The following is a 6,985-nucleotide window of genomic DNA, read 5'->3' as shown; positions in this document are numbered from 1 at the left end:
GAAGATCTCAGAAGATGGAAAGATCTCCCGTGCTCATGGATTGGTAGGATTAACATTGTGAAAATGGCCATCCTGCCAAAAGCAATCTACAGATTCAATGCAATTCCCATCAAAATACCAACTCAATTCTTTACAGACCTTGAAAAAAAGATTCTCAGCTTCATATGGAGAAACAAAAAACCCAGAATCTCCAAAACAATCCTGTACAACAACAGATCCTCTGGAGGTATCTCCATCCCTGATCTCAAGTTGTACTACAGAGCAACAGTAATAAAAACTGCATGGTATTGGCATAGAAACAGAAAGGAGGATCAATGGAATCGCATAGAAGACCCAGAAATAAACCCACACACCTATGAATACTCAATTTTTGACAAAGAAGCCAAAACCATTCAATGGAAAAAAGACAGCATCTTCAACAAATGGTGCTGGTCCAACTGGACGTCCACATGCAGAAAAATGAAAATAGATCTATATTTATCACCCTGCACAAAACTAAAGTCCAAGTGGATCAAAGACCTCAACATAAAACCAGATACTCTAAATCTGTTAGAAGAAAAAGTGGGGAACAGCCTAGAACTCATTGGCACAGGAGACAACTTCCTGAACAGAACACCAACAGCACAGGCTCTAAGAGCAACAATCAATAAATGGGACCTCATGAAACTGAAAAGCTTCTGTAAAGCAAAGGACACTGTCATCAAAACAAAATGCCTGCCTACAGATTGGGAAAGAATCTTCACCAACCCTTTATCTGACAGAGGACTAATATCGAGTATATACAAAGAACTAAAGAAGCTGAAAAGCAGCAAACCAAGTAATCCAATTAAAAAATGGGGAACAGAGCTAAACAGAGAATTCTCTGTAGAGGAATATCGAATGGCAGAGAAACACTTAAAGAAATGCTCATCCTCATTAGCCATCAGGGAAATGCAAATCAAAACGACCCTGAGATATCACCTTACACCCATCAGAATGGCCAAGATGAAAAACTCAAGGGACAACACATGCTGGAGAGGTTGTGGAGAAAGGGGAACCCTCCTCCACTGCTGGTGGGAATGTAAACTGATACAACCACTCTGGAAATCTATCTGGTGCTTTCTAAGACAATTAGGAATAGTGCTTCCTCAAGACCCAGCTATACCACTGCTAGGTATATACCCAAAGTTTGCTCAAGTACACAAAAGAGATATTTGCTCAACCATGTTTATAGCTGCTTTATTTGTAATAGCCAGAACCTGGAAACAACCCAGATGTCCATCAATGGAGGAATGGGTACAGAAATTGTGGTATTTTTACACAATGGAATACTACTCAGCAATCAAAAAGGAGGAAATCATGAAATTTGCAGGCAAATGGTGGGACCTAGAAAAGATCATCCTGAGTGAAATATCCCAGAAGGAGAAAGACAAACACGGTATATACTCACTTATATAGACCTATAAGATATGATAAACATAATGAAATCTATACACCTAAAAAAGATAATCAAGAGAGCGGACATGGGGTATGATTATCAATCCTCGTTTTGAAAGACAGATGGGATGCACATTAAACATTGACAGGAGTCTACTGAGCGCATTTGAAAAACTCTAACTAGCAGTGTTTTCAAAGCAAAGACTCATGACCAAACCTTTGGCAGAGTACAGGGAATCATAAGAAAGAAGGGGAGTTAGTATGATGAGGAAAGGATAGGAGTTCCACAAGGACCAAACATATCTGGGCACAGGGTCTTTTCTGAGACTGACATGCAACCAAGGACCATGTATGAATGTAACCTAGAACCTCTGCTCAGATGTAGCCTGTGGTAACTCAGTAACCAATTGGTTTCCCATAGTGAGGGGAACAAGGACTATTTCTAACAGGAACTCAATGACTGGCTCTTTGGCCTCCCCACCCCCCAAGGGAGGAGCAGTCCTGTTAGGCCACAGAGGAGAGCTTTGCAGCCAGTCCTGAAGATACCTGATAAAACAGGATCAGATGAATGGGGAGGAGGTCCCCCCTATCAGTGGACTTGGCAAGGGGCACGGTGGAGATGAGGGAGGGAGGGAGGGACTGGGAGGGAATGAGGGATCGGGACACGGCTGGGATACAGAGTTAATAAAATGTAACTGATAAGAAAAAAATAAAATTAAAAAAAAAAAGAAATACCATTTTCCATTCTTTCAGTTGGTGCATAGCTTTGTCAGAGAGCTGAATCTCTTGTATAAGATTTGATTATAGCTGCTATTCATTGCCTTCTGATTTCTTTTGTGTGGAATGCCATTTTTATATTTTCTTATTCTGTATGTATTTTTGCTATAAGGCTCGTTTTTTCCCATATGGCAAATTGTTTTTCCCCCATTCTACCATTTTTTAATTGGAGAATTAAGGCAATTTGCAATTATAGTACTTTAAAAAAAGACATCTATTAATTTTTTCTTATTCATCTTAGATATTTTCTAGTTTAGTGTGTTAATAATGTTTGAAACTTTTTTAATTTTCAGTTTTATATCTGTTTTTTTTCTAGGTAAATTTATTCTTTCCCAAGCTCTCACAATTGTACATCTCTTCCTTTTCTGTCTGTAGTATCTGTTTTAGTATCTTCCACAATGCTGGCTTAGGGATCTTGGATTGCTTTAGCTTATGCTTATATTGGATAATCCTTATTTCTCCTGTGAAAGTATAACAGGTTCCTTTCTGGTTATGGAATTATATAAGATAAAATAAACCCTTTTGCTTTTGGTTGCTTTTGGACATGGTGTTTTATCATAGGAACAGAAACCCTAATTAAGACACACTCCTTCGTGTGCATACTCAGGAATGCGGTTGCCCCTATTTTTTATATGGCTATGTTTAGACTCCCCAAATGAAATCCCCATGCTTCCTTTTTTTTGGGGGGGGGACATGTTTTTAAAATAACTCCTGTGTTTTCCTTACCTGCTACAGATAATAAGTCGTCTTCTGCTCTCTTATGTCTAGGCTGTCCTGGTTTTGGGTTTATACCCACCAAGACGAAAACTACCAGTCTGTTATATAATCATCCTATCTTAAAGGAAATTGCAAGTGTGCTCCCATGGCGATTCCCACCTTTCTGCGTGCTCTTAGTACCCAAGGCAGACTCACTGAATTAATATTTCCCAAGGTGATGGTCAACCATCCATCCATTCCTGGTGATCACAGCTCATTTGTCTTATATAGGAACACTATCACCTTGCCCAATTATTTCTCTGGTGAACATGTCACAAAGGTTGTAGGTATTGCAAATGGCCCACAGATTTTTTTTCCTATCTTGTGGCCTGGGCCATTAGCTGGAAAATAGGTCTCTGTACCCTATGATGCTGACCTGTGGTCATCCTTGAATGAATTCAGATGAAGTGGAGCTCAGTGTAGAAAATAGAATTTATTAGAGAACAATAGGAAACACTTTCAAAGGTGAGATGCAGGTAAAGGGCCTTACCCCTGCCTCAAGACAACAAGTGATGACACAGGCCTGCCTCCTTTTTAACCTCTTGGTTCCTTGTGCAGCCCCAAATGCTGCTATTGAGTGGAACACACACTTTTCAGCCAGCCAACCTCCGAGAGCCTGTGAGCCTGTCTTCTCACATCTGCTGACCTGTCACTGCTGTCCCATTAAAGAAAGAAGCCTTGGGCTACCACCTCAGTTAGAGAACTTCCGTGTCTTACCTAGAGTTACATTCTGATTGAGAACTGGGAGCAAAGATATGAAGGGCACTTGCTATAGTAGTAAGAGGTATCGTTATGTTTACTAGGGGAATAGACGGGGGAGAGTGGTATAGGAATAGTTTGATATAGGAATGGATGGGGTTGGGCTTCATCTTAGGTGATGTTAATTTGTTACTCTGTTGTAAGGTTACTTATCTGTGAATTTTAGTCAGTGTGAACTTGCAGGTCACTGGGTAGGATATGCTATGCCTCATTTAAAGCTTGCTAGGATGTATGCCTCATTTAAGACTTGCTAGGATGTATGCCTCATTTAAGACTTGCTAGGATGCTATGCCTCATTTAAGACTTACTAGGATGCATCTCTGCAGACTCAGAGCAGTCCCAAAGCTGCTCCACTAGTCAGAAGAGAGTAATTAATTTAGGTGACAGGCGGGTGGTACTCTATGAGAGAGACATTTCCCAGCAACCAATTTCTAAAATACAAGGAATTTCCAAAGTGCCAGGTATCTTTTTGTTATGCTAATAAGCTGATTGATTCTAGCAGTCTCGGGGTACCTTCAGGGTGGGTACTGATATTTATAAGTCAGGATGAGAATTTCAACTTTCAGCCTCATTAAGGACTGGGTTCAGGGAGCATCTTGATGATAGAGCATTTGGAGGTTCTTGGACTCTCCTGAGGGCAAAGTGTTCTGCCCTTCCCATATTTCTGGGCATCTCTTCAAGCAACCTCTGTAATATCGTTTAAATAAACTAGTAGGCATGTTTCTCCGAGATTTTAGAGCCACCATTCCAAATCAATCCAAAGCAAGAAAGAGGAGGTGCAAACAATGAAGGAAGCTGGACCCTCCCAGGTGGGCGTGAAGTGACTGACAAGGTACTTTAATGGGAAGTGGAGCACTGAGAGCCTGAGTGATCTCCAGGATGTCAAAACTGAACTGGAGTTGAGGACATCCAGCTGGTATCCACCACAAAATTGTTTGGCTGTTGGCTAGGAGAAGTTCTCCCACATTTCTTGATGACTAGAAGTAAAAACAAACAAACAAACAAACAAACAACAGAACAAATAAATCACCTGTAAAGATTGTTAAATAGAGAATAGACAAAGAAATACAGCTAGGTGGTGGCACATGCCTTTAATTCCAGCACTCAGGAGGCAGAGGCAGGTGGGATCTCTGTGAGTTAGAGGCCAGCATGGTCTACAGAGCGAGTTCCTCTGGTTCCCCTTAGCCCCCATCACTCTGGAAGCAGAGTTTCTCATTTCTGCTTGTTCCCACTTGTAGTGAGCTGTGCTCACCTGTCACAAAGGTTGGAGCCTAAAGAGACTCCATAGAAACAGAGGGTCATGCGTTTTAGAAGCCCATATGCCAATCAGTTTTACATAGATTATGATACCAACTAAGTTCCTGAGGAAGGAATCTCCTGCGGGAGCTTGAGAGGCCAGTAGAGGCATCTTCAGCTATAGCTGTGAGTAGGAACATAGGTGTCTGCCTGGTTCCCACTTTCCAATCTCTGACACCTTCAGAAGGACAGTTGGTGGTACCAGGTGATGTCAAATTCATTTCACACAAATCACAATGAAAGTACTTGTCACAGTAAAGAAAAACTGGTTGTACATTAAGTCAGTATTGGTGGGGAAACTTTAAAAACACAGTTGCGTTTATGTGGTATTTCATACCTCCAGGTAGATTTTGTCCAATTTGCTCCTTCCATGAGCTTGAACATGTTTTATTTGATGTCTATTTTCAGGATGGATTGAAGCATTTACACTTGCTAAAAACCTGCTGGCTCTGTGTTTCTCTGTTAGAACATGGCAACATTCACACCAAGCCATCAAGGCACACACGCCACAGCACTGTCACCACAGAATTTATGCTACCTCTTATCAAAAGCCACCCTACCTTGGCCACCTGCAAATTCTGGAAAACTTTAAGGAACCAAAGATTCCCATAAGTTAAAACTAAGAAAACTGGGTGCAAGGCTCTCTCCTTCAAATGCATCTCCCAACCTGCTGGCACTGGGAGTGAGACTCAGCATTTCATTAAGCAAGTAAAACCTGGTGCGAGTGTCAGTCTTTTAGGTCTTCTTTCCCTCAAGACAATAAGAAGATCAAAGGAGGAGTTCTCCACTTTTTACCTAAGGCTCCCTTGAGAGTGTTTTCTTTCTGTTGGGAGAAAAATTTCTGTTCCCTTGTACTGATATGTGACCCATGTCCAGGGATCCATTTCTCCTGCACTTCTTAATCTCAGAAGGTCACCCTGGCTTTCTCTTGCTGCCAGATGGCTCCTTCTAGTTCTTTCCTTTCTTTGAAGAGGGCAAGAAGAAGGGCATGATACAATCTGACCGATCATACTCGCTTTTTGATGCACCACAGAGATGACTGACTGGGGAAAGTCCCCAGGGTACAAGTTGGAGGCTAGTCAGGAGGCTGTTGTCAGTGTACAAATGGGCTCAGTTCACCGCACACAGCAGTGGCGAGGCTGCAGGTGGGGCAGCAGATGTGAGGAACACTTAGGCCATAGTGAGGAGAAGTGAATGTAAGAAAAGTGACAGAGAGAGCAGCACGCTGCCTGTGCTGAGGGGCCTTTAGGAGTGTGATGTGGCCAATGGCTACTTAGCAGCTGGAGCTCCTTTTTCTCTCCCCCTCCTACTTTTTTGGGGGGGGAATACAAGGTTGGTTTTTGACTTGTAATCCTCCTCCCTCAGCCTCTCTGGTACTGGTTCTGTAGGTCTGTCCCAGTACACCTGGTAAGATAAGGACTTGAAGTTAAAATATTGAGGCTTGTAGTTGAGCTTAACAGAGGGAGAATATGCCCCCAAACTGAAAAGTTTCAGAGATCTAGTAACTGGCACAGGGGGTAGGCAGTTAGTATGTATTGAATGATGAAGAAAAGCAACCAGATTCTGTGAGCCATGGCATTTACCACAAAGGAGCTCAGGGCTGGGGAAGACTGCAGAGCAAGTTTTGTGAGTGTTCAGGGCTTTAGTAAGAGAGTTCCCGTAGCAGTTACAGAAGATAAGGACTTAAGTCTCTTTTTGGATTCAACAGCTAGGAAATCAGAGGTGTCCAGGCTTCTGTAGTGTGGTGGCACTGAGGAGGCAATACAGGCTGAGGAATCAAGAGCAGGTGAAGAGAAGGAACAGAGACATCAAGAAATGAGAAGGGATGTGATGAGACATCTGTGAGCCTCTCCGTTTGCATGAGGCAGGCTGGAAGACCCTCTCTAATTTTTGATTTCACCTACAACTTCTCTAGAGAGTCGTGGGTAGGACCATCATGCTCACTTGCTGTTTTAATTTCACAGTCAAATCAAGTTATTAC

This window comes from Psammomys obesus, unplaced genomic scaffold (genome assembly GCF_907164565.1).
Source record: "Psammomys obesus unplaced genomic scaffold, mPsaObe1.curated_primary_1811, whole genome shotgun sequence".
Classification (NCBI taxonomy): domain Eukaryota; kingdom Metazoa; phylum Chordata; class Mammalia; order Rodentia; family Muridae; genus Psammomys; species Psammomys obesus.
Note: the sequence above shows the minus strand (reverse complement) of the source record.